The sequence below is a fragment of the Triticum aestivum genome, chromosome 2A (assembly GCF_018294505.1).
Source record: "Triticum aestivum cultivar Chinese Spring chromosome 2A, IWGSC CS RefSeq v2.1, whole genome shotgun sequence".
Taxonomy (NCBI): Eukaryota; Viridiplantae; Streptophyta; class Magnoliopsida; order Poales; family Poaceae; genus Triticum; species Triticum aestivum.
In genome coordinates, this window is record NC_057797.1 from 536,946,324 (window position 1) to 536,973,827 (window position 27,504).

Consider the following 27,504-nt stretch of genomic DNA (forward strand, 5'->3'; position numbering starts at 1 on the left):
GCCACCTGGAACACCACAGCGTAATGGTGTGTCCGAACGTCGTAACCGCACTTTATTAGATATGGTGCGATCTATGATGTCTCTTGCTGATTTCCTGCTATAGTTTTGGGGTTATGCTTTAGAGACGGCTGCATTCATGTTAAATAGGGCACCATTGAAATCCGTTGAGACGACACCTTATGAACTGTGGTTTGGCAAGAAACCCAAGTTGTCGTTTCTTAAAGATTGGGGCTGCGATGCTTATGTGAAAAAGCTTCAACCTGATAAGCTCGAACCCAAATCGGAGAAATGTGTCTTCATAGGATACCCAAAGGAGACTGTTGGGTACACCTTCTATCACAGATCCGAAGGCAAGATATTTGTTGCTAAGAATGGATCCTTTCTAGAGAAGGAGTTTCTCTCGAAAGAAGTGAGTGGGAGGAAAGTAGAACTTGATGAGGTAATTGTACCTGCTCCCTTATTGGAAAGTAGTTCATCACAGAAATCAGTTCCAGTGATTCCTACACCAGTAAGTGAGGAAACTAAATATGATGATCATGGAACTTCTGATCAAGTTACTACCGAACCTCGTAGGTCAACCAGAGTAAGATCCGCACCAGAGTGGTACGGTAATCCTGTTCTGGAGGTCATGTTACTTGACCATGACGAACCTACGAACTATGAGGAAGCGATGATGAGCGTAGATTCCGCAAAATGGCTTGAGGCCATGAAATCTGAGATGGGATCCATGTATGAGAACAAAGTATGGACTTTGGTTGACTTGTCCGATGATCGGCAAGCCATAGAGAATAAATGGATCTTCAAAAAGAAGACTGACGCTGATGGTAATGTTACTGTCTACAAAGCTCGACTTGTTGCAAAAGTTTTATGATTATGATATTTGGCAAATGGATGTCAAAACTGCATTCCTTAATGGATATCTTAAAGAAGAGTTGTATATGATGCAACCAGAAGGTTTTGTCGATCCAAAAGGTGCTAACAAAGTGTGTAAGCTCCAGCGATCCATTTATGGACTGGTGCAAGCCTCTCGGAGTTGGAATATGCGCTTTGATAGTGTGATCAAAGCATATGGTTTTATACAGACTTTTGGAGAAGCCTGTATTTACAAGAAAGTGAGTGGGAGCTCTGTAGCATTTCTGATATTATATGTGGATGACATATTGTTGATCTGAAATGATACTGAATTTCTGAATAGCATAAAAGTATACTTGAATAAGGATTTTTCAATGAAAGACCTTGGTGAAGCTGCTTATATATTGGGCATCAAGATCTGTAGACATAGATCAAGACACTTAATTGGACTTTCACAAAGAACATACCTTGATAAAGTTTTTGAAGAAGTTCAAAATGGATCAAGCAAAGAAATGGTTCTTGCCTCTGTTGCAAAGTGTGAAGTTGAGTCAGACTCAATGCCTGACCACTGCAGAAGATAGAGAGAAAATGGAAGTCATTCCCTATGCTTCAGCCATAGGTTCTATCACGTATGCAATGATGTGTACCAGACGTGATGTGTGCCTTACAATTAGGTTAGGAGGGAGGTACCAAAGTAATCCAGGAGTGGATCACTGGACAGCGGTCAAGAACATCCTGAAATACCTGAAAAGGACTAAGGATATGTTTCTCGTTTATGAAGGTGACAAAGAGCTCATCGTAAAAGGTTAGGTTGATGCAAGCTTTGACACTGATCCAACCGGATACATATTTTTATTGAATGGTGGAGCTGTCGGTTGGTGCAGTTCTAAGCAAAACATTGTGGCGGGATCTACGCGTGAAGCGGAATACATAGCTGCTTCGGAAGCAGCAAATGAAGGAATCTGGATGAAGGAGTTCATATCTGATCCATGTGTCATACCTAGTGCATCGGGTCCAATGAAAATCTTGTGTGACAATACCGGTGCAATTGCCTTGGCAAAGGAATACAAATTTCACAAGAGAACCAAGCACATCAAGAGATGCTTCAATTCCATCGGCAATCAAATCAGGGAGGGAGACATAGAGATTTGCAAGATACATATGGATCTAAATGTTGCAGACCCATTGACTAAGCCTCTCTCACGAGCAAAACATGATCAGCACCAAGACTCCATGGGTGTTAGAATCATTAGAATGTAATCTAGATTATTGACTCTAGTGCATGTGGGAGACTGAAGGAAATATGCCCTAGAGGCAATAATAAAGTTGTTATTTATATTTCCTTATATCATGATAATGTTTATTATTCTTGCTAGAATTGTATTAACCGGAAACTTAGTACATGTGTGAATACATAGACAAACAGAGTGTCACTAGTATGCCTCCACTTGACTAGCTCATTAATCAAAGACGGTTAAGTTTCCTAGCCATAGACATGAGTTGTCATTTGATGAACGGGATCACATCATTAGAGAATGATGTGTTTGACTTGACCCATCTGTTAGCTTAGCACTATGATCATTTAGTTTATTGCTATTGCTTTCTCCATAACTTATAAATGTTCCTATGACTATGAGATTATGCAACTCCCGAATACCGGAGGAACACTTAGTGTTCTATCAAACGTCACAACGTAACTGGGTGATTATAAAGATGCTCTACAGGCGTCTCCGATGGTGTTTGTTGAGTTGACATAGATCGAGATTAGGATTTTTCACTCCGATTGTCGGAGAGGTATCTCTGGGCCCTCTCGGTAATGCACATCATTATAAAAGCCTTGCAAGCAATGTGACTAATGAGTTAGTTGCGGGATGTTTCATTACGGAACGAGCAAAGAGACTTGCCGGTAACGAGATTGAACTAGGTATGATGATACCAACGATCGAATCTCGGGCAAATAACATACCGATGACATAGGGAACAACATATGTTGTTATGCGGTTTGACCGATAAAGATCTTCGTAGAATATGTAGGAACCAATATGAGCATCCGGGTTCCTCTATTGGTTATTAAGTCTCGGTCATGTCTACATAGTTCTCGAACTCGTAGGGTGTAACACCCACAATGCGACTATATCTCCCACTTGTTGGGGCACGACTTAGAGGCATAGCCGCATGGTAATTTTGTCGTAAGAGGGATAATCTTCACACAATCCCATGTACTGAATAAGAAAGGAATAAAGGGTTGTCTTACAATCGCCACTTCACACAATACATAAATAATTCATACATCATCCAAATACACTCATAGACCGACTACGGTCAAAACCAAAAGAAAAGGAAGATAAACCCCAAATGCTAGATCCCCGATCATCCCAACTGGGCTCCACTACTGATCAACCGGAAAAGACACAAAATAACGATCAATATCTTCATCGAGTTCCCACTTGAGCTCGGTTGCGTCACCTGCACTGGTATCATCGGCACCTGCAACTGTTTGGAAGTATCCGTGAGTCACGAGGACTCAGCAATCTCACACCCGCGAGATCAAGACTATTTAAGCTTATGGGTAGGAGAAGGTAGTTAGGTGGAGCTGCAGCAAGCACTAAGCATATATGGTGGCTAACATACGCAAATAAGAGCGAGAAGAGCAGCAACGCAATGGAAGAGAAGCTAGAAGTGATCCCGAAACTACTTACGTGCAAGCATAACACAAGACCGTGTTTACTTCCCGGACTCCTCCGAAAAGAGACCATCACGGTGACACACTTGGTTGATGTATTTTAATTAAGTCAAATGTCAAGTTCTCTACAACCGGACATTAACAAATTCCCATCTGCCGCATAACCGCGGGCACAACTCTTGAAAGTTTATACCCTGCAGGGGTGTCCCAACTTAGCCCATCACAAGCTCTCACGGTCAACGAAGGATATTCCTTCTCTTGGAAAGACCCGATCAGTCTCGGAATCCCGGTTACAAGACATTTCGAGAATGGTAAAACAAGACAAGCAAGACCACCCGGATGTGCCGAAAAATCTCGATAGGACCTGCACATATGTTGTTCTTAGGGCACACCGGATAAGCTAAGCGTACAAGTACCAACATAACCCAAGTTGCCAAGGGACGGACCCGCACGGTGCTCTAGTTTGGACCAACACTCAGATGAGCACTGGCCAGGGGGATTAAAATAAAGATGACCCTTGAGTCCGCGGAACCCAAGGGAAAAGGCTTAGGTGGAAAATGTTAAAACCAAGGTTGGGCCTTGCTGGAGGAGTTTTATTCAAAGCAAACTGTCAAGGGGTTCCCATAACACCCAACCGCGTAAGGAACACAAAATCAAGGAACATAACACCGGTATGAAGGAAACTAGGGCGGAAAGAGTGGAACAAAACACCAGGAAAAAGGCCGAGCCTTCCACCCTTTACCAAGTATATAGATGCATTAATTAAAATAAGAGATAATGTGATATCCCAACATATCCATGTTCCAACATGGAACAATCTTCAACTTCACCTGCAACTAGCAACACTATAAGAGGGGCTGAGCAAAAGCAGTAACATATCCAAACAACGGTTTGCTAGGAAGGTGGGTTTGACGCTTGACATGGCAATATGGGAGGCATGATATAACAAGTGGTAGGTAGCGCGACATAGCGATAGAACGAACAACTAGCAAGCCAAGATAGAAGTGATTTCGAGGGTATGGTCATCTTGCCTGAGATCCCGCAAGGAAGAAGAACGAGTCCACGAAGAAGACAAATGGACGGAGTCGAATGGACCCTCACAAACGCAACATTACTGGAACTAACAAGAAGAAGCAACACCGGAAAGAAACAAACAACATGGTAAACCAACAAGCATAATCATGGCATGATGCACAAACAAGTATGATGCATGTCCGGTTTAATGAGGCATGGCATGGCAAAGTGCACAAACAATACTACAAGTTAAGTGGAGGACAATATGCAACGAGTTGCATATTGATGAAACACCACATTCAAAAGTTTAGTTCACTCCCGTTTAGGTACCCAACAATATTAAATGTTATTAAACATGGCAAGAGGTGAAGCAAAAGTAAACTACAAATTTTTGGCAATTTTAAGTGAGGCCAAAAACAACAAATAACCATTCTGGTAAATCCCCACATGTCATTTAGCAATTTAATGCAAACAATAACTTAAACATTCTTGAAGTTGTTATCATGATGCGGATGACATTTGCAAGTTTTAAGAAATTTTATGAAAATGTTGATATGACATGATATGGAGCATTTGTCGCCATGGCGGAAGGAAAAGGGGCCACGACAACGAATCCGAAAATGATGCCACGACAACATAACGGTTCCGGTAGCTCATGGAGATACCGGTGCAAAGGAAGTGTGGCGGGAGCGTGCAAAAGATGGTGGGGTGATACCGGGTTCCCACGGGTCGATGGCATGGAAGCAAGAGACACTTTGGACACGGTGCAGACAAAGGGTGCATCTCATACAACACAAGCATTCATTCTAGGATGGTCGTCTCGGGGTTATACCTTCGAAGCGTGCGTTTTTGAAGCGTATCGAGTTCTCCGAGGGAAGTAGTCATTTACGTCGTCGTGGAAGTAGCGGTTCACGCGACGGTAGTTGAACTTGACGCTTGCGTTACACGGGTCTTCGGCGATGGTAGTCGTACATGGTTGGGATTGGTACTTGCATCTTCGGACTTGTCGGTCTCGATTCTTGTGACGGTAGAGGTACACGTTTTCGAAAAGGAACTTGACGCATCTGATGTTCCCGGGGGTGATGGTAGTTGTGCACAATCGTTGTTGGACTTGACGGGTCCGAGGTCTCCGAGTGTAGTGGTACTTGGTGTCTCGTTGTGTAGTCGTTTGTCGTAGTCGGACTTGACAAAAATGCACACCGGCTGTAGTCGTGGTACTTGGCAGCAGAAAACACACGGCGTGGGTACACGAACTTGTCGTAGGTGAGTTCTCCGAGGACGACCTTGGAGCTTGCCAGCGTGTGAAGCAGGGAAAGCAGCGGCAGCGGCAGGACATGGCACCAGGGCGAGGCAGCGCTGCTGATGGGGGGGGGGGGTTCGGCGAGATGGAACCTGTAGGTCATCGGGGCTTGGCGCATGATACGTCTCCAACGTATCTATAATTTTTGATTGCTCCATGCTATATTATCTACTGTTTTGGACTATATTGGGCTTTATTTTCCACTTTTATATTATTTTTGGGACTAACCTATTAACCGGAGGCCCAGCCCAGAATTGCTGTTTTTGCCTGTTTTAGGGTTTCAAAGAAAAGAAATATCAAACAGAGTCCAAATGGAATGAAACCTTCGGGAACGTGATTTTCTCATCAGATAAGACCCAGGATACTTGCACCCTCCGTCAAGAAAGCCACGAGGCGGTTACGAGGGTGGAATGCGCGCCCCCCTAGGGCGCGCCCCCTGCCTCATGGGCCCCTCGAAGCTCCACCGGCGTACTTCTTCCTCCTATATATATCCACGTACCCCCAAACGATCAGAACAGGAGCCAAAAACCTAATTCCACCGCCGCAAATTTCTGTATCCATGAGATCCCATCTTGGGGCCTATTTCGGAGCTCCACCGGAGGGGGCATCCATCACGGAGGGCTTCTACGTAATCATCCAAGCCTCTCCGATGAAGTGTGAGTAGTTTACTTCAAACCTACGGGTCCATAGCTAGTAGCTAGATGGCTTCTTCTCTCTTTTTGGATCTCAATACAATGTTCTCCCCCTCTCTTGTGGAGATCTATTCGATGTAATCTTCTTTTTGCGGTGTGTTTGTTGAGACCGATGAATTGTGGGTTTATGATCCAGTCTATCTATGAATAATATTTGAATCTTCTCTGAATTATTTTATGTATGATTGGTTATCTTTGCAAGTCTCTTCGAATTATCAGTTTGGTTTGGCCTACTAGATTGGTTGTTCTTGCCATGGGAGAAGTGCTTAGCTTTGGGTTCGATCTTGCGGTGTCCTTTCCCAGTGACAGAAGGGGCAGCAAGGCATGTATTGTATCATTGCCATCGAGGATAATAAGATGTTTTTTTTATCATATTGCATGAAACTATCCCTCTACATCATGTCATCTTGCTTAAGGCATTACTCTGTTTTTAACTTAATACTCCAGATGCATGCTGGATAGCGGTCGATGAGTGGAGTAATAGTAGTAGATGCAGAATCGTTTTGGTCTACTTGTCTCGAACGTGATGCCTATATACATGATCATACCTAGATATTCTCATAACTGTGCTCAATTCTATCAATTGCTCAATAGTAATTTGTTCACCCACCGTAGAATACTTATGCTCTTGAGAGAAGCCACTAGTGAAACCTATGGCTCCCGGGTCTCTTTATCATCATATCAATCTCCATCACTTTATTATTGCTTTGCTTTCACTTTTTTACTTTGCATCTTTATACCAAAAATACCAAAAATATTATTTATCATCTCTATCAGATCTCACTTTCGTAAGTGACCGTGAAGGGATTAACAACCCCTAAGCGCGTTGGTTGCGTTGAGCTATTGTTTTTGTGTATGTACGAGGGACTCGAGCGTAGCCTCCTACTGGATTGATACCTTGGTTCTCAAAAACTGAGGGAAATACTTACGCTACTTTGCTGCATCATCCCTTCCTCTTCGGGGAAATCCAACGCAGTGCTCAAGAGGTAGCAAGAAGAATTTCTGGCGCTGTTGCCGGGGAGGTTAGTGCAAGTCAAGATTTGACTCCCGACAACGAGCTATTTCTGGCGCCGTTGCCGGGGAGTCTGCGCAAAAGTCAACATACCAAGTACCCATCACAATCCCTATCTCCTGCATTATATTATTTGCCATTTTCCTCTTGTTTTCCTCTCCCCCACTTCACCCTTGCCGTTTTATTCGCCCTCTCTCTCTCTCTCTCTCTCTCTCTCTCTATCCTCGCTCTGTTTCCCATTTTTGCCCTTTTGCTTTTTGATTGCTCGTGTTTTAGTTTGCGTGTTTGTCGCGATGGCTCAAGATAATACTAAATTGTGTGACTTCACCAATACCAACAATAATGATTTCCTTAGCACTACGATTGCTCCTCTTACCGATGCTGAATCTTGTGAAATTAATACTGCTTTGTTGAATCTTGTCATGAAAGATCCGTTCTCCGGCCTTCCTAGTGAAGATGCCGCTACCCATCTTAATAGCTTCATTGATTTGTGTGACATGCAAAAGAAGAAAGATGTCGATAATGATATTGTTAAATTGAAGCTATTTCCTTTTTCGCTTAGAGATCGTGCTAAAGCTTGGTTTTCATCTTTGCCTAAAAATAGTATTTATTCATGGAACAAGTGCAAAGATGCTTTTATCTCTAAGTATTTTCCTCCTGCTAAGATCATCTCTCTTAGAAATGGTATTATGAATTTTAAGCAACTTGATCATGAACATGTTGCACAAGCTTGGGAGAGATTGAAATTAATGATACGTAATTGCCCTACTAATGGTTTGAATTTGTGGATGATTATACAAAAATTTTATGCCGGATTGAATTTTGCTTCTAGAAGTCTTTTAGATTCGTCCGCGGGAGGCACTTTTATGGAAATCACTTTAGGAGAAGCTACTAAACTCCTAGATAATATTATGGTTAATTATTCTCAATGGCACACTGAAAGATCTACTAATAAAAAGGTGCATGCGATAGAAGAAATTAATGTTTTGAGTGGAAAGATGGATGAACTTATGAAATTATTTGCTACTAAGAATGTTTCATCTGATCCTAATGATATTCCCTTGTCTACTTTGATTGAGAATAATAATGAGTCTATGGATGTGAATTTTGTTGGTAGGAACAATTTTGGTAACAACGCATATAGAGGAAATTTCAATCCTAGGCCTTATCCTAGTAACCCCTCTAATAATTATGGTAATTCCTACAACAATTCTTATGGAAATTATAATAATATGCCCTCTGATTTTGAATCTAATATTAAATAATTTATTTCTTCGCAAAAGAATTTTAATGCTATGATTGAAGAAAATTTGCTTAAGATTGATGATTTGGCTAGGAACATTGATATAATTGCTCTTGATGTTGATTTTTTGAAACTTAGATCTATTCCACCTAAGCATGATATCAATGAGTCTCAAAAAGCCATGAGAATTTCCATTGACGAGTGCAAAGAAAGAACCGCTAGGATGCGTGCTAAGAAAGATGCCTTTATAAAAGCGTGTTCTTCTAGTTCCTATGAAAATAATGATGAAGATCTAAAAGTTATTGATGTGTCCCCTATTAAATCTTTGTTTTGCAATATGAATCTTGATAATGATGGGACTGAATATGATCCACCTTTACCTAGAAGGCGTTCTAAGAATTCGGAATTTGTTGATCTTGATGCTAAATTTGATAAAAGTGGGATTGAAGAAATTAAAACCCTAGATGTTGATAAACCCACTATATTGGATTTCAAGGAATTTAATTATGAAAATTGCTCTTTAATTGATTTTATTTCCTTGTTGCAATCCGTGCTAAAATCTCCTCACGCTTATAGTCAAAATAAAGCGTTTACTAAACATATCGTTGATGCCTTGGTGCAATCTTATGAAGAAAAACTTGAATTGGAAGTTTCTATCCCTAGAAAACTTTATGATGAGTGGGAACCTACTATTAAAATTAAAATTAAAAATTATGAGTCATATGCTTTGTGTGATTTGGGTGCTAGTGTCTCTACAATTCCCAAAACTTTGTGTGATTTACTAGATTTCCGTGATTTTGATGATTACTCTCTAAACTTGCATCTTGCGGATTCCACTATTAAGAAACCTATGGGAAGAATTAATGATGTTCTTATTGTTGCAAATAGGAATTATGTGCCCGTAGATTTTATCGTTCTTGATATAGATTGCAATCCTTCTTGCCCTATTATTCTCGGTAGACCTTTCCTTAGAACAGTTGGTGCAATTATTGATATGAAGGAAGGGAATATTAGATTTCAATTTCCATTAAAAAAGGGCATGGAACACTTTCCTAGAAAGAAAATTAAATTACCTTATGAATCTATTATGAGAGCCACTTATGGATTGCCTACCCAAGATGGCAATACCTAGATCTATTCTTGCTTGTTATGCCTATCTAGGGGCGTTAAATGATAGCGCTTGTTGGGAGGCAACCCAATTTTATTTTTATTCCTTGATTTTTTTTCTCCTGTTCAGTAATAAATAAATTATTTAGCCTCTGTTCTTGTTGTGTTTTTTGTGTTTAATTAGTGTTTGTGCCAGGTAGAACCGTTGGGAAGACTTGGGGAAAGTCTTGTTGAACTTGCTGTAAAAAACAGAAACTTTAGCGCTCACGAGAACTGCTGTAATTTTTATTTGGAAAGTGATATTTAGTTAATTATTTTTGCAGATGATTAATAGATAAATTCCTCACGTCCAACAATTTAGTTTAGAATTTTTTGGTCTCCAGATCTTGCGCTAGCCACAGATTACTACAGATTGTTCTGCTTTTGACAGATTCTGTTTTTCGTGTGTTGTTTGCTTATTTTGATGAATCTATGGCTAGTAAAATAGTTTATAATCCATAGAGAAGTTGGAATAAAGTAGGTTTAACACCAATATAAATAAATAATGAGTTAATTACAGTACCTTGAAGTGGTCTTTTGTTTTCTTTCGCTAATGGAGCTCACGAGTTTTCTACTTTAAGTTTTGTGTTGTGAAGTTTTCAAGTTTTGGGTAAAGATTTGATGGATTATGGAACAAGGAGTGGCAAGAGCCTAAGCTTGGGGATGCCCATGGAACCCCCAAGATAATATAAGGACACCTAAAATCCAAAGCTTGGGGATGCCCCGGAAGGCATCCCCTCTTTTTCGTCTACTTCTATCGGTAACTTTACTTGGAGCTATATTTTTATTCACCACATGATATGTGTTTTGCTTGGAGCGTCTTTTATGATTTGAGTCTTTGCTTATTAGTCTACCACAATCATTGAGGGAGTCCTGGATTAAGGGGTATCCGGACATCCGGATTATATCCTTTGGCCGGACTGTTGGACCATGAAGATACAAGATTGAAGACTTCGTCCCGTGTCTGGATGGGACTCTACTTGGCGTGGAAGGCAAGCTAGGCAATACGGATATGTATATCTCCTCCTTTGTAACCGACCTTGTGTAACCCTAGCCCCCTCCGATGTCTATATAAACCGGAGGGTTTTAGTCCGTAGGACAACATACAATCATACCATAGGCTAGCTTCTAGGGTTTAGCCTCTCCGATCTCGTGGTAGATCAACTCTTGTACTACTCATATTATCAAGAATAATCAAGGAGGAAGTAGGGTTTTACCTCCATCAAGAGGGCCCGAACCTGGGTAAAGCATCGTGTCCCTGCCTCCTGTTACCATCCGCCTTAGACGAACAATTCAGGACCCCCTACCCGAGATCCACCGGTTTTGACACCGACATTGGTGCTTTCATTGAGAGTTCCTCTGTGTCGTCGCCGTAAAGAAGGATGCCTCATCTCGTTGTTAAAAACGACATTACCACCGGGGGAGCCCTGGCTGTCGGTCAAACTCTCCGACTAGGCAGTTTTGTCATGACCTCCTGTTCGGCTGCTGCACCGACGATGACTTCTCGGGTCATCGAAAACATCCTCCACGTCGGCTCGGAATTCGCCGAGCAGATGGATCCAATGGAGCTCTCTTCCCTAAACGAGCTCTTGGATCGCATCGCCGCCTTGGGAGTCGCTACGGACTATGATCGGATTGGGCTTAAACCCGATCAAAGGGATATTAACTCTCCACCGGTCACCCATCATGTTGCGGTGGTGGAGGAACAATGCGGCTATTTTTCCTCTATCTTGAGGACTAACTATGTCCGGATTCCTGAGCTCTCCGAGCCGGATACCCGTTTACGGGAGGACATCACCCAAACCCTGAACCTAGAGCCAGGCAGCGGGCCAGACTCATCGGGCAACATCCCGGAATCCGAACTTCCAAGATCGGAAACTCCTCGGCCCCTGGGTCTTAGATCGGGTAGGGGTTCGGACTCAAAACCACCCACCCACCTAGACATAAATGATCTTTCCCACATCAGACAAGAGCCCCATGAAACAGTACATCATTATTGGGCCAGATTCCTCCTTGTGATGAATAAGGTTAAGGACTACCGCGAGGAAGATGCAGTCTCACTTTTCTGCAATAACTGCACGGACAAGGGAATCCTTAACGCCATAAGTCGCCGTGACATATCACGCTTCGCCGACTTGGCGTCCATAGTACGAAAGTACTGTGCAATGGAAAGTGCCTGGAAAACCAAAATGAAATTTTGGGATAATCCGGCTCCGAATATACACCCAGTCTGAGGTAAAAGGGTGCACTATCATAAGACACCCGAGTTAATTACAAAGAAGCAAAAAACCCCTACAGGGTGTGGAACTGTATTGAAGGGATGGGTCAATGGACCCTGCAAAATTCATAGTACAGCGGATACCATACCAACACACAACCTTAGAGCATGTTGGATACTCTGGCAGATGGCCAAAAGCGGTGAGGATCTTCTCATCCCAGATGCCACAGAGCACCATCCCAGTGATAACAATACGGTATTAATAGTCTTTGAGACCATCGCATCAAATAATAGGTGCAAGCGAACACTCCGCATCATTGCCGACATCTGCCATGTAGCAGCAATAAATCCATGGAGTGACACGGGTATTACCTTCAATGCCAGTGACGAACCTAAATTCCGAACAGCCCGAGCACCAGCTGCACTGGTCCTCAGTCCAATTGTGGACGGCTTTCAACTCACCAAAGTACTCATGGACGGCGGCAGTGGATTAAACCTCATCTACGAGGAAACTCTTCAAAAAATGGAAATAGACTGGAACCGCATTGAGCAAAGCAGCACAACCTTTAGAGGAATCATCCCCGGTCGGGAAGCACGCTGTGCTGGGAAAATCACACTAGATGTGGTATTCGGCACGCAGAAGAACTATAGGTCCGAAGAAATTACATTCCAAGTGGCCCCGTTCAGTAGTGGATACCACACCCTCTTGGGACGGGAGGCGTTCACGATCTTCCAAGCCATACCCCATTATGGGTACATGAAGCTCAAAATGCCCGGGCCCAACGGAATCATCACTCTCGTTAGTGATCCGGACACAGCACTCCGCGCTAAAAACAAAACAGCCGCATTGGCCCTCGAGGCATTATTCGAAGCCCTTTCGGTCGAGGAATTAACTGCGCTAAGATCTACAGTGGACAGGGATGACGTGATACTTGACAAGAGATCCAAGTCCACCTCTTTTAAACTAGCGGATGAAATAGTCAAATTCCAAGTCCACCCAACGGACCCTACAAAAACAGCCTCCATCGGGGCAGTGTTAAACCCCGCCATGGACGCCGCACTATGAGAGTTCCTGCGCGAGAATTGGGACATGTTCGCCTGGCACCCCTCAGACATGCCAGGAATCCCACGCAGGCTGGCTGAGCACAGCCTCAATATCTTAAAGGGATTCAAGCCGGTCAAGCAGGCTCTTCGGCGTTTCTCTGAACCTAAGAGACAGGCTATGGGAGAGGAACTAGCCAAGTTATTGGAGGCCGGATTCATTAGAGAAATAAAAAACCCGGACTGGCTAGCAAACCTGGTGATGGTACCAAAGAAGGACAAATCCTGACGCCTATGTGTCGATTTCAAGGACCTCAACAAGGCTTGCCCAAAGGATCCCTTCCCCCTCCCCCGCATTGATCAAATTATCGATGCTACCGCAGGACACGAGTCATTGTGTTTCCTCGACGCATACTCTGGCTACCACCAAATTAAGATGGCGGAGTCCGACCAAGCCGCAACGGCATTTATCACACCATACGACCCCTTTTGTTTTAACATAATTCCTTTTGGGATCAAAAATGCCGGCGCAACATATCAGCGCATGATCCAGACATGTGTGGAGAAACAGATCGGAAAAACAGTAGAGGCATGCGTAGATGATGTGGTTGTTAAAACCAAACAGGTCGACTCTCTAATAGACGACTTGAGGCTCACATTCGACAACCTCCGAACATACGACATCAAGCTCAATCCGGAAAAATCTGTTTTCGGCATACCAGCCGGAAAGCTCCTGGGCTTCATTGTCTCCAGTAGAGGAATTGAAGCTAATCCGGCCAAAATCCAAGCTCTGTCACAGTTGGCTATCCCAACGGACCTCAAAAAAATCCAGAAACTAACTGGATGTGTGGCGGCTCTAAGCCGTTTTATCTCCCGCTTAGGGGAAAAGGCATTACCCCTTTATCGCCTCCTTCGGCGCACCGAACACTTTGAGTGGACGGACGCTGCCACAGCGGGATTGGAAGAAATAAAAGCCATACTAGCAACCAACCCAATCCTGGCCGCGCCAAACATCGGCGAACCAATGCTGTTGTACATTGCGGCAACTCATCAAGTTGTAAGCGCAGTGCTCGTTGTCGAACGAGAAGCTGACGGACATAAATTCCCTCTTCAAAAGCCGCTATACTTTGTATCCACTGTCCTCACTCCATGCAAATCATGGTACCCACATTATCAAACGATAGCCTATGCGGTATTCATGGCATCCCGGAAGCTGCGACACTACTTTCAAGAGTGTTCAATTACAGTAGCCTCGAAAGTGCCACTTAATGATATTATAAACAACCGCGATGCTACGGGCCGGATTGCCAAATGGGCCATTGAGCTCCTCCCATCCGACATAACATACAAACCTCGGTGAGCCATTAAATCGCAAGTATTGGCCGACTTTGTCGCCGAATGGACGGAAGCCGAACTCCCTAAAGAGTACGGCGCATACTCCAATTGGATCATGCACTTCACCGGCTCAAAAATGCTGGCCGGTCTGGGGGCTGACATCGTCCTGACGTCCCCAACCGGAGATACTGTTCAGTACATACTGCAGATACTGTATACAGACTCCAACAACGCAGCCGAATACGAAGCCCTGTTGCATGGTCTTAGGATGGCAGTCTCCATGGGCATTCAATGCCTGGAGGTGCGTGGGGATTCGAACCTCACAATATCCCAAATAAATGGAGACTTTGGTGCCAAGGATCCAAAGATGGCGGCCTATCGAAACGCTGTCCTAAATATGTCAGCTCGGTTCGAGGGGCTCGAATTTCACCATGTGGCTCGGGAAAACAATCAGGCGACGGATATCCTCGCCCGCATCGGCGCAAAACGCGACATGGTCCCCCCCAACATCTTTTTGGAGAGGTTGTTTAAGCCATCGGTGGTATGGGAAGGGGACACCAGTAACAATAGTCCGGACCCGGCCAAAATGCCCGATACCGAACACTCTGACATAATCGGAGGCTCTGCCACTGAAATAACACCTTCAGCCCACGTAATAATGGCCGTCATCGCCCCGTGGACAAAACCATTCCTGGCTTACCAAACTAGGCAGGAACTTCCCGAGGACCAAAATGAGGCACACTGCATAGTGCGGCGATGTAAAGCCTACAGGGTCCACGAGGGAGAGCTGTATAAGAAAAGCACTACCGGAGTTTTTTAAAGGTGCATCTCCAAAGAGGAAGGGCGGAAGCTTTTGGCAGAAATTCACGCCGGACTCGGCGGCCACCACGCCACAACCCTTGTAAGCAAGGCCTTCCGTACATGTTTTTATTGGCCGACGGCCCAGGCAGATGCACATGACTTGGTCCAACGCTGCGCCGGTTGCCAGCTTTTTGCAAACCAAAGCCATATGCCACCCACCGCCCTCCAAACAATCCCCATTACCTGGCCTTTAGCGGTCTGGGGGCTTGACATGGTTGGACCCCTTAAAGGGGGAACCCATAAGAAAAAAATACTTACTGGTCATGGTGGATAAATTCACCAAATGGATAGAAGCCAAACCTGTTAAAACAGCCGAATCCGGACCGGTGATAGACTTCATATCCGGGATTGTACACCGTTATGGCGTCCCCCACAGCATCATCACTGACAACGGCACGAACTTCATGGCCGACGAGGTAAAACTTTGGTGTAGTAACATGGGCATCAAGCTCGATTATGCTTCCGTCTATCACCCACAAACCAACGGCCAAGTTGAGCGAGCAAATGGTCTTATCATGAGCGGCATTAAACCCAGATTAGTGTGGTCCTTAACGGAGTCTAACACGCACTGGGTAGAGGAGCTCGACTTCGTACTCTGGGGGCTGCGGACCATGCCGAATTGTAGTACCGGATATACACCCTTCTTTATGGTGTACGGCGCAGAGGCAGTTCTGCTCTGCGACATAATTCATGACTCACTTCGAGTGCGCATGTACGAAGAAAGAGAAGCCGAGCTCAATTGGTAGGACAGTCTGGACACCCTGGAGGATGAGCGCGATGTGGCAAAAGCCTGTTCCGCATTCTATCAGCAACAGGCTCGCAGATACCAAAGCAGAGAAGTACGAGCCAAAACCTATAACGTTGGTGAGTTAGTTCTATGCCTGCCGGGGAAGAAAAAGACCAAGTTTGAGCCCAAATGGGAAGGTCCCTTCATTATCAACCAAGTTCTGACCGGTGGAGCGTACCGTCTGCGGGATGCATCCAATAATCGACTTGAGCCGAACCCATGGAACACAGCCAGGCTCCGAAGATTCTACGCCTAGCGCCGGACTCTATGTTCGTCTCCTTCCTCTGTCCATTTTTTGAATATATATTATCTGTCTTCTTTCTCTTTCTTTCTTTTATTCTTTCTCAAGGCCTTCAAAGGCCAACTTGTGCCTCGCTTGCACACTATAGATGCGCTAACCGCGCTCATTTTACCTGGGGGCTTCTTACACAGAAGCTTAATTATCTATCTAGGCTTCTTGCCCAGCACATGTGTTATTCTTCTACATGTACCTTTTCTTCGCCATTATATGCATCGATATGACTTAAGTTTTGGCCAAGCTGGGTTGCCTGGCTCTTGTATTTATGCCCTACGTTCCCGTTAATTCGGCTAGGGAATAAGGGGAGCACCTCTATGATTGTTACTGCCGGGTCAGCCGGATGTGTACCTCAGACTGGGTGAAGCTGAAAGCTAGCGTTCTTAAGAGAATATTCGGCCGGTGAACAAAAGATGATTTTTATTTATTTTCCATATGTGCCCCCAGATGTTTTTTCCTGCGTTTCCTCTCGCAGTTCGGACATGCACTTTAGGGCATGCGTACCCAGGGAAAGGAACCCTTAACGGAACTATTCTCCCTGGAAGATGTTTCTTTCTACCCATGTAATATAACATAACTAGTTGGGCACTTGTCTGTTCAAGCACTAATGACCCCTACGCCTAGTCTCCACGCATACCCCGGTTCTTATATAACTGAGTGGGTAATCGGATACACTCCGGACTATCGGGTCCCGAGGTTGAAGCGAAAAGGTCCGCCATGACAAATGATCTACTATCCGGCTAGAAGGCATTATACATGTCACTTTAATTACATAGTCATGTAGACTGACTAAATTCCTCTTCTATACCATCTAACAGGCGGTCTAGTCTACAATGCTGTTGGGAATACTTTGCGGCTAATTCTACTCGCCCATAGACTAAGCTAACGGGCATCTCTTTCCCGTCGGGCCCCACAGGTCCGACCTCGGCCATGTGATTTGGGTCAGCCTTGGTATACCGCGTCTTCACCATGGCCCAGGTGTTGACACCTGATTTTGGCAAGATACAGATTGCAATGAAGATGGTCTCGAGTGAATGAGTTTTCAGCATAAAAATATTCACGTCACCGAGTGGAACCACTTTGATGTTTCGGTTATATTCGTTCGACTTTATCTTATGGACCGAAACTATACTCCGAGTGGCATATTTCAATGTTCCGAGTGGTTTTTTGCCAATCACGTCTTCAAGATGACCTCGGATGAAGGAGCACTCTTAAGTAATTGTCTTCGTCTCGTCGATGCAATCAATTTTGATATATAAATCATCTCAATCCGAGTTCATATGCAAAAGTTAGAGGCAATATACTACAGACTGAACCTCAACGGAAATATGGCGCGAGGTGCCAAACACTTGTCTGATAGGTTGCGCGGTGAATCGAAAAACCTTCAACATGGAAAAGTTTCGTCTCGTCGAGCCGATCGATTTTCATATATAATTCGTCTCAATCCGAGATCATATGAGGCCTGGAGAGACAAATCAAGATCGGGCTATGTTTTCAGTTGGAAATCCGAGTGAAAAGTTTACCATCTGAGTGAAAGTTTACGGTCGAGTGAAAGTTTACGGTCGAGTGAAATTTTACGGTCGAGTGAAAGTTTGCTGACCGGATTAACTTATTATTATCCAAGTGGAAATATAGTCATCCGAGTGAAAATATGATCATCCGAGTGAAATTGTCGTCCAGGTGAAAATATTCCGAGTGAAAAGATTACCATCGGGACGAAAACTTGCCGATTGAATAAGATAGTGCCTTCCGAGTGGAAATATAGTCATCCGAGTGAATAAGATAGTGCCTTCCGAGTGGAAATATAGTCATCCGAGTGGAAATATAGTCATCCGAGTGAAAGATTGTCTTCCGAGTGAAAAAGTCCAATCGGACGATCCGAGTGAAAGTATCTAATATCCGAGTGGATGAGCTTAAGTCCGAGTGAAATTGAACATGTGCTCGAAAGTTTATCAAAATGACCTTGGATGAAGAAGTGTTCAATACAGAAGTGGTGCGTATCATCAAGACGGTAAACTTTGATTTTGGAGTCATCATCATCAGAGATAATATATAGCCTACAAATTCACTACGAGACTCGGATAATCCAGTCTACTGCAAGACCGAGTCCGACTGGAAGATAAAGATGACCTCGAAAAGTATTCAAGATGGCCTTATTTGAAAAAGTGATCAACATGAGAGTTGTTCGTATCGTCGAGTCACACAAGTTTGATATTTGGGCCATCTCGATCGGAGATCATATGCAAGCCCGGCGGCCCGCGCAAGAAGGAAGACAGAGTTTGGGCCAGATTCAGACTGAATCCGAGTTGGAATAGAATTAGGACTCTAGGACGTGAATTGATGTAATTTTTCTTGTAAGGAAAGCCTAGATGAATCCTTTACTTGTACGAGAAGTCCAGCCGCCTCTTATATATCTTGGGGGTGACGGCCGATTGAACAACACACAATCGAACAAATCAATATACTACTTTTTCATCTACGTTTTATCTCTCCATCGTTTTTCTATCTCGTTCTTTGCTGTTTTTCGTGTTTGAGAGCTGCGAATCCCGAGGCTCTAGGGGCGAGCGAATCAACCTAGGGCAGCCCATAGCCGCTGCACTCCCTGACGGGGTCCCTCCCGGGGGTGTGGGGTTTTCGGGTCTGCAAAAGCGCCCGTCGACTGTCTTGCGTATCACGCTGTCGGTCGGGTCTCCTTCGACGTGAGCTGCGGTGCATCACCCCCGGCGTCGAGGGTACACATGACGTGTTCGTGTGTCAACACACTTTTTGGCGACTCCGCTGGGGAACGAAGATCAATCGTCATCATCCACCATGTCCGATCTTCCCAAGCCATCTGAGGTAAACGCCGATAACATCATTAAGCCCAGTCTTGATGAGATATCAGCCGGTCATCACCAAGTCTATGAGGAGTACAAGAAGGCACGCGAGGAGAAGGACCTGCAGGAGTTCCTTGCAAAATTCAAGAAAGATCGCCAAGGCAACATCACTCCCATTGAAGAAATCAAGTTCCCTCCTCTTCAAACTGAACAGGTTAAGCCTTCTGTAAGTACTGCCTTTTCTCCTGAGCAGTGGGCTGAGATTGAAAGTCGTATTGCTGATGGTAACAATCTAGTCTATCAAACTTTTATAGAAAATACTAATGCTCAGAAGAATATATCTCAATCGTCTAGTGGTAATAATGGTCTAGTTGCTAGTGTGCAAAACCCTAATCTGGCTTTACCTATTGCATCGGCGCCTCCCGTGCTGATGACTTATTATCCTATCCAAACAAATCAGATTGTGGCTACACCCATTAATCCTATTATGAGCATGACAGGTTCGGTGGCAACGCCGAACCAAACTCTACCTACAGCTACAACCACTCGACCACTACCAAATTATGGGTCGACATACATGCCACAGTTCCTACCTACAGCTAGTAACCATACTCTTCCTATGTCACTGCCACAAGCTTCATCGTCCACTACGGATGATGGTCTAGCTAATCTTAGAGAGGAGATGGCTAAGATGCTTAGAGAGAATTTTGGAGTTGAGTTACCTCGAAATCGGATTTACCAAAAGCCGTACCCCGAGTACTTTGATGCCATCCAGTGCCCTCCGGGATATAAGATTCCAGATTTTGTTAAGTTCAATGGAGAGGGCACAAAAACCACATGGGAGCATGTTAGTCAATACTTAGCACAACTAGGTGAAGCAGGCTCACTAAATGAGTTGAAAGTGTGTTTGTTTCCTTTATCTTTAACTGGTACTGCATTTTCATGGTTTTCTTCTTTACCACATGGTTCCATTCGGGTTTGGTCACAGCTAGAGCAGAAATTTCATGATCACTTTTATAGCGGCGACAATGAACTCAAGTTATCACATCTAACATCGGTTAAACAGAAGCATGATGAATCGGTCTCCGGTTACGTCAAGAGATTCAGAGAAACAAAAAACTGGTGTTTTAGTTTGGTGATGTAACACCCCAAAAATTTAACCAGGTTTTAGTTATTAAAATTTTGCCAAGAGTTTAAAATTTTTGCCTGCAAGTATATCTCTGTTGATTTCAAAACTTTTCTTTTAATATTAAGAAATTTTTCCCAAGTGGATCCTTCCAAAATATATTGGACTTATTTTCCCTCTCATTTAAAAAAACATCTCTCAATCAGGAGATTTATTTATAAAATTATTTCACCCTGAGCTTTATTCATTAAATGACTTGTTTTAAAATTTGGAGGTCTTTTTGAACTACAACCAATTGATATATTACTTTCCGAGCCGTGCAGCACCCGGAGAAGTAACGTCTTTTCCCGGTGGGCGTATTGAGAGAGACCCAGTTCTGGCCAACCTTATCCAGTACATCATCGGTCAAGAGCATTTGAACCAACGAGTGATGGATTATCTCCAGAATCTCACTGATCTGAATCCTCAGATTGCCATCGGCAAACCACTGAGGCCCGACCCGGAGAGACGCATACATCGACTGGTCAATCCACTTCCTCCGATAGAAGAGGAGTGTATCCCTTTACCAGAGACATTTTATCAGGACCCCACCCAGTTACCATTTTCATTTTAGACGTCACTACTGTATTTGTTTTTGCAGCATTTATATTTGCGTGTATCTTATGCATGGTACCCAAATTTGTGCGACGAGTCGAGTATTTAGTTTCTACTGGTATGAGTAATTTTTCTTCGTGATTAACTTGTGTAACCGCGAAAGATCCTAGTATGAGTTTTCTTTTTACTGAATTGCTGCATCATTTATCCCCTCACTACGTGGATTATTATTATTTTTATTCACGCAGCACCACGGCAGCAGTCTCACAACCGCTCGAATGCATATGGAACTTTTGTTTTTCACAACGGCTCTTAGCAAATCTCGAGGACGAGATTTTTCTTAAGGGGGGTAGTATTGTAACACCCCAAAAATTTAACCAGGTTTTAGTTATTAAAATTTTGCCAAGAGTTTAAATTTTTTGCCTGCAAGTATATCTCTGTTGATTTCAAAACTTTTCTTTTAATATTAAGAAATTTTTCCCAAGTGGATCCTTCCAAAATATATTGGACTTATTTTCCCTCTCATTTAAAAAAAACATCTCTCAATCAGGAGATTTATTTATAAAATTATTTCACCCTGAGCTTTATTCATTAAATGACTTGTTTTAAAATTTGGAGCTCTTTTTGAACTACAAACATTTGATATATTTAACTAAAAATTTCACCAAAGTTTGGAGATATCATGTGATGTCTCTAAATCACTTTTGTGCATTAATATATTTCATTCATTGGATATTTTGAGTTCTACACCAAGTTTTCAAATCTGGTCCAGTGGGCAATTTTACACTACAACCTATTTAAATATTTCTTTAAAACTTCTACCAAAATTAGGGGAGGTCAGTAGGAGCATATTATTCCACTTTGTGCAAAAACCTATTTATGTTCTTTGAAAAAATTGAGTGAATCATCCTCTTTTTCATTCTGGTCCAGCCTTGTGATTTCTACTGCAACCCTATTTAATTTTGCTCCGAAGATCTTGTGTTTTCTCCTACTTGTAGACAGCCCTACCAAACCCCTAAATACAGGAGCATGCACCCATTGGATTAATTTTGGTTCATGAAATAATGTCATTTATTTCCTGTCCAGAATTGTAGTTTTGCAAAACTTGCACTAACAAGTTTGTGCTTTTCACAAACTAACCTCACCACTCTCTCTTGCATCTAAGGAGACCCTGATCTGGAGGATTTGGCCACCACAAGAAGAGCCTAGGTGCCTGTGGCATTTTATCAAACACCTGGAGAGCATAGCCAGATTTGGCATGGATTCAAGTTTACACTGTGAACTTGGTCACCTGACCTAACAACCATGCCCATTCACCCTCTATCTAACCCTAACCTAGCCCTGTTTCTTCCCAGCCTCAACCGCGACCTCTAGCATGCTCTGGCATTACGTCGAGCACGTCCCGTGCACGCCCGGAGCGCGAGCAGAGCGTGCGTTTGGCACGCGTTTTGCACGTGCCGCGCCCGAGCCGATGCGCCGCGCCCCTGGCCTTGCCTCCACTGCAGAGCCACGCCACGCACGTCCCTCCTCACCGCAACACGCCAAGCCGCCCCTCGCCACGTCCCCGACAGGCCAGGAGCTAGCCGCCACGGCCGCCGACAGCCCCTGCTTCGTTCAACGCCGCCCAAGCCTGTTCCGCTCGCCACCTGGCCCCTGGAACAGCGCGAGCTCATCCACGAGTGTGTCCGCTAGCGCTCGTCGCCGCCACGACGCCCTAGCTACAGAGTGGCGGTCGCCGGCGACCTTATCCGCAGCCGCCGCGGAACCGCCTTGCCACGCTATAAAAAGGGACCCCGAGCCCCTCTGAGCACGCATGCAACCTCAGGCTACCCCATGGAACCCCCATAGCCCGCAATCGTCAGGGCAACGCCGCCTTCTTCGTCTCCGGCAACTCCTGCCGCCGCCACTGTCTCGTTCACTCCGGTGCCACCAGGGCTTCCCCCTCTCCACTCTCTTCACCAGAAGTCCTCTCTTCCTCCCGTGAACAGATCCCCCTACTCAATTTGGTTTGGGAGCCATCGCCGCCACAAAACCACTTCGCCACCGAAGCCTCCTCCGCCGCGAAGCTCGCCGCCGGCAGCTCCCTCCGCCCCCACCTACCCGACGACCACCGGGATGACCGCCCTGGAGTGGCGGATCCATCCCCGCCCTTGGGGCCCCGCGAGGAGCCGCCAGTCGCCAGCGACGATCGCCAGAGCTCCGCCTCCGCTCGGGACAGAGGAAGGAGAGGGAGAAAGACTAGTCAAACCTGACTAGTGGGCCCCGTGGACCCACTGTCAGTGACCCACTCCGCCGCCACGCGTGTTAAGTGATAGCGTAAAACCCCAAGTACGTAACCCCTACTTAGAAAGCATATTCGTGGCTGAAACGTTTTCTTTTGTTTTATTTTTAAAAACAGAATTTGACCAAAACTTTGACTGGTTATATCTTTTTAAATACAACTCCAAATGAAATGATTCTTTTTCCTACCTCTCTCAAATTTCACCTAGTTTATTTTAAGATTTATTTGAAAAAATTTCAGAACAACTTTTGGTGCTGTTTTTATTTTGTGTGTTAATTATTTTATATTGCTAAAATAGGATTTTTGAAGAGAGGAGAAATGTTTCAAGTTTTGGAGTGCACCCTGCCTTTCCACACATTGAAGGCAAGCATTCTGAACCCCGGCATAATATTTTTGTGTGTTCGATGACACGTTCATAACATCACCTCACTTTGGAGAAACTTGTTATTTCATGTGATATGATCATATGCATGGGTGCATGTTATTGATTTCCATGCTGTTGGAAATGGACACACTTGTGATGATAATCACCCTCATGTGCCTTGCATGCATACCGGCAGGAACCCGGGAAAACCTCTGCCTTGGGTAGGCATGAGTTTGTCGCCGGTCTCCGTCGGGACGGTTATGTCTGGTATGGCATGGCAAGGTGATATGAGCGGTGACTCTGTTGGTTGAAATATATTCGTCATGCTAATCATGCAGGGAATACTTAAACCTCCTGAGTCGACCGTAGATCGAGTCTTGTGCCAGTAACCCCCATACTTGTTTCGTACTACCACTCGTCTCTACAGCAAGTAGAGTACGGTTCAGTAAGTTGTCAACCTCTTTCTAGCACACACCGTACAGAGAGGCCATGGTGGAAGATACCGGTTGTAGCTGGTAGGCAGGCCACCTGGTCCGGGGGCATGGGTGTTTCCGGTTGGGACCGAGAGGGGAGGCCACCCCTTAGAGCGCGCGATATAAATTTGATCCCATGCTACGCGAGGTTGTAGCCTCCCCACTTAGAGTTTGCTTAATAGGTGTCGTGGGTGATTCCAGACACGTGTGAGATAAGCTGGTGTGTGCAAGTTAGGTGTGTTTTCAACAAAAAGACCGTAGACGGAATTAGTCCCGATGGACTAAAGAAATCCGTTACTCGTGGGGTAAAGAGTACACCCTCTGCAGAGATTAAACCTATTCGAATAGCCGTGTCCATGGTTAAGGATTACAGTCTGGGATGGGTCAAGTCTCGGTCTTAGTGTCGGTCTTCGGAGGTGAAACTGTTAACCAGAACTGGAACTACTACCTGTGACTTGTGATAATTATGATTATTATTATTGTTGACTAACCCGTGATATTATTGTTATTATCGAGTATCTTTGGGATGGTTCTACCTCCGGGATATTCACTATGATTGTTTATTTTAAAGCCCTTTATGTGGTGTCGCTCAGACGCCCGACTGTGGCATTTCTTTTAAAGCCCTTTATGTGGTGTCGCTCAGACGCCCGACTGTGGCATTTCTTTTAAAGCCCTTTATGTGGTGTCGCTAAGACGCCCGACTGTGGCATTTCTTTTAAAGCCCTTTATGTGGTGTCACTCAGACGCCCGACTGTGGCATTTCTTTTGAAGCCCTTTATGTGGTGTCGCTCAGACGCCCGACTGTGGCATTTCTTTTAAAGCCCTTTATGTGGTGTCGCTAAGACGCCCGACTGTGGCATTTCTTTTAAAGCCCTTTATGTGGTGTCGCTCAGACGCCCGACTGTGGCATTTCTTTTAAAGCCCTTTATGTGGTGTCGCTCAGACGCCCGACTGTGGCATTTCTTTTAAAGCCCTTTATGTGATGTCGCTAAGACGCCCGACTGTGGCTTTGCTTGTTATTTATTTCATAAATTTTAATACTACTATGTTATTGCAATTTTATAAATAACTTGCTTGCACGCATCAGAGATTTATTTATCTTTTGTGACTGACGTCATGAGCATAAAATATTTTAGCACATCATTATTATATTATAGCTGTGTTCATAATGTTTGCAAGTACATTCAAAGTACTCACTGGCTTGTCCCTGGCTATTGTCTTGGCCAGATTTTCTTGCACGAAGAGGAGCGACGCGATGACAACCCCGGAACCTAAGTAATGGAGATAGCAGCCTCGCGAAGATAGGAGTTAACCTGGTCAGCTGTTCCCGTGGGAAATGGAGTCCCATAGACACTGATGTTTCACAACCCACTTCCGCCATCAACCACTAGAAACCATTTGTTGTACTCACAGGCCAGAATGGCCTTGTACTACACATTTTGTTTTCTGCTTGGAATTTCTGTATCAAGTTGGAGCCTCATCAGCTAATAGTAATCCTGGGGCTGATGAGCACGACGGTCTTTTCTGGAAATTTATTACCCGGAAAACCGGTCGTGACAGACTTGGTATCAGAGCCAGGCTGACCATTGGCTAACCCTATCTTAGCCAGGTCGAAAAACTTAGGCAAACCAACCCACTAGACCTTAGCCAAACCCCAGCCAAGCTTCTCGTGAAAGATAGCCACACAGTAATCCCGACACTTTTGGCAGTCGGTGCCCAACCTATCAGCCTAGCCTGTCGATCGCACACCAGTGACCGATGGCAAAAATGTCTCATTCGCAAGCGTGCGAAGGAAGACTCCGTTCCCTTTTTCCTATAAAAAGGGCACGCTAGCCTCAACCCAGCACAGCACAGTCTCTTCCCCAACCTAGCCACAATGCTTGGCCCCATAGTGCACAACGAGACCACAGCAACCAACCTTGGAGGTTTTGTGACCATCCTCGCAAACCTCACCCGTCGTGCCTATGCATTAGAGGAGCCACCAGAATATGTTGTGTAGCAAGGACCCATGAGCGGTGAAGACCGTCAATTCTGGGCCACTGTACACATCTACGGTAGGGGTCTAGCACCCGAGCGCCCCTACAGGTTCACCGGAAGAACAACTTCCTTTGAGCCACAAGCCATACAACTAGCTGCTCGAGAGGTTATAGTTCATCTCAGGCACTTGTCGCCCAGAGTTAACTGTCGCTCGTTCCACTACTACCCCAAACGCGAAGGGTATGGAAGACCACCCCAAGTTGCCAACGGAGATCACGAGACAGATCCTGCATTGTTGCACCTGGTGCGCTATGTAAGTGCACTAGAGGAACTATGCGATCAAATCACTATTGATTTAATTGCAGCTCGTGGAGAGCTGGTTCGTCGAGCCCCAGCGAGAGAAGAAAACGAGCCCAACGCCGACAACCCAGTCGTGCTGTTTGGACAACCGATCAAGACCCCGAGATCAGCTCCAGCCATTAGCCGAGATGCCCTGATGACCCCAGAAGTGCTTCGTCGCCTTTTGGGAGCACACTCCAACGGGGTTGTGGCCAACAATCCCCGCGATGGTCATCATCACTACCCCGACCCTGCAGTTCCTCCGCCATCTCCGACTAATCCCGGTAGTGAGACACGTGGAGAAGCCTCAACATCCACCAGGCACGCCTGTTTAGACATAAACGAGGTAGACTAAGCCGTACGAGTAGTACCGAGTCTCAGTGTATCCTCACTTTGTAATCATGCGACCGTGTATATTAACGCAGCCTGTCGTTGTGCCTCTGTTTTAATAGTAGCCTTGCATATTTGGTCAGCGCATAGTTGCATATTTTTCCGGGCACAACTACCAAAACCAACCCAACGACAACCACAGTAACACGTCTCTTTATGAGATATGTGTATCTCTGACACTGACCCGACCTTTGGAGCTAAGCTGGCAAATTTATTACCTTTCACCACGGTAAAATGATCCGGTTCCATTGCTATATAAAGGCCACCTTGTGACCTTACCTAGCAACCCTCACCTTGTGCACCACACTCACAACTTTTTCCGGTCATGCCGAGCCCCAGCATTCACCTGAGAACCCCAGATGCAACCCCAGGTAGCTTTGTCAAAATATTGTGGGACTTTACCCGCAGTACCATGGGTTCTACCCAGCCACCCCAGTACGAGCTGTTCAAATCTAGAATCACCCCATCCACCTCGGAATATTGGGCAGCAGTGCACATCCCTCCCGTAGACTCCAATCAAGATCCAACAGAAGTTTCCTTCGTGGGGAAATCTATGCCAACCCCACACTTGGCCATAGAAGCTGCTGCGAAAGAAGCGATTGCTCGTCTTCGATCCGCAGTACCCTATGCCCGCGAACGAGGATATTATTACTTTCCGAGCCGTG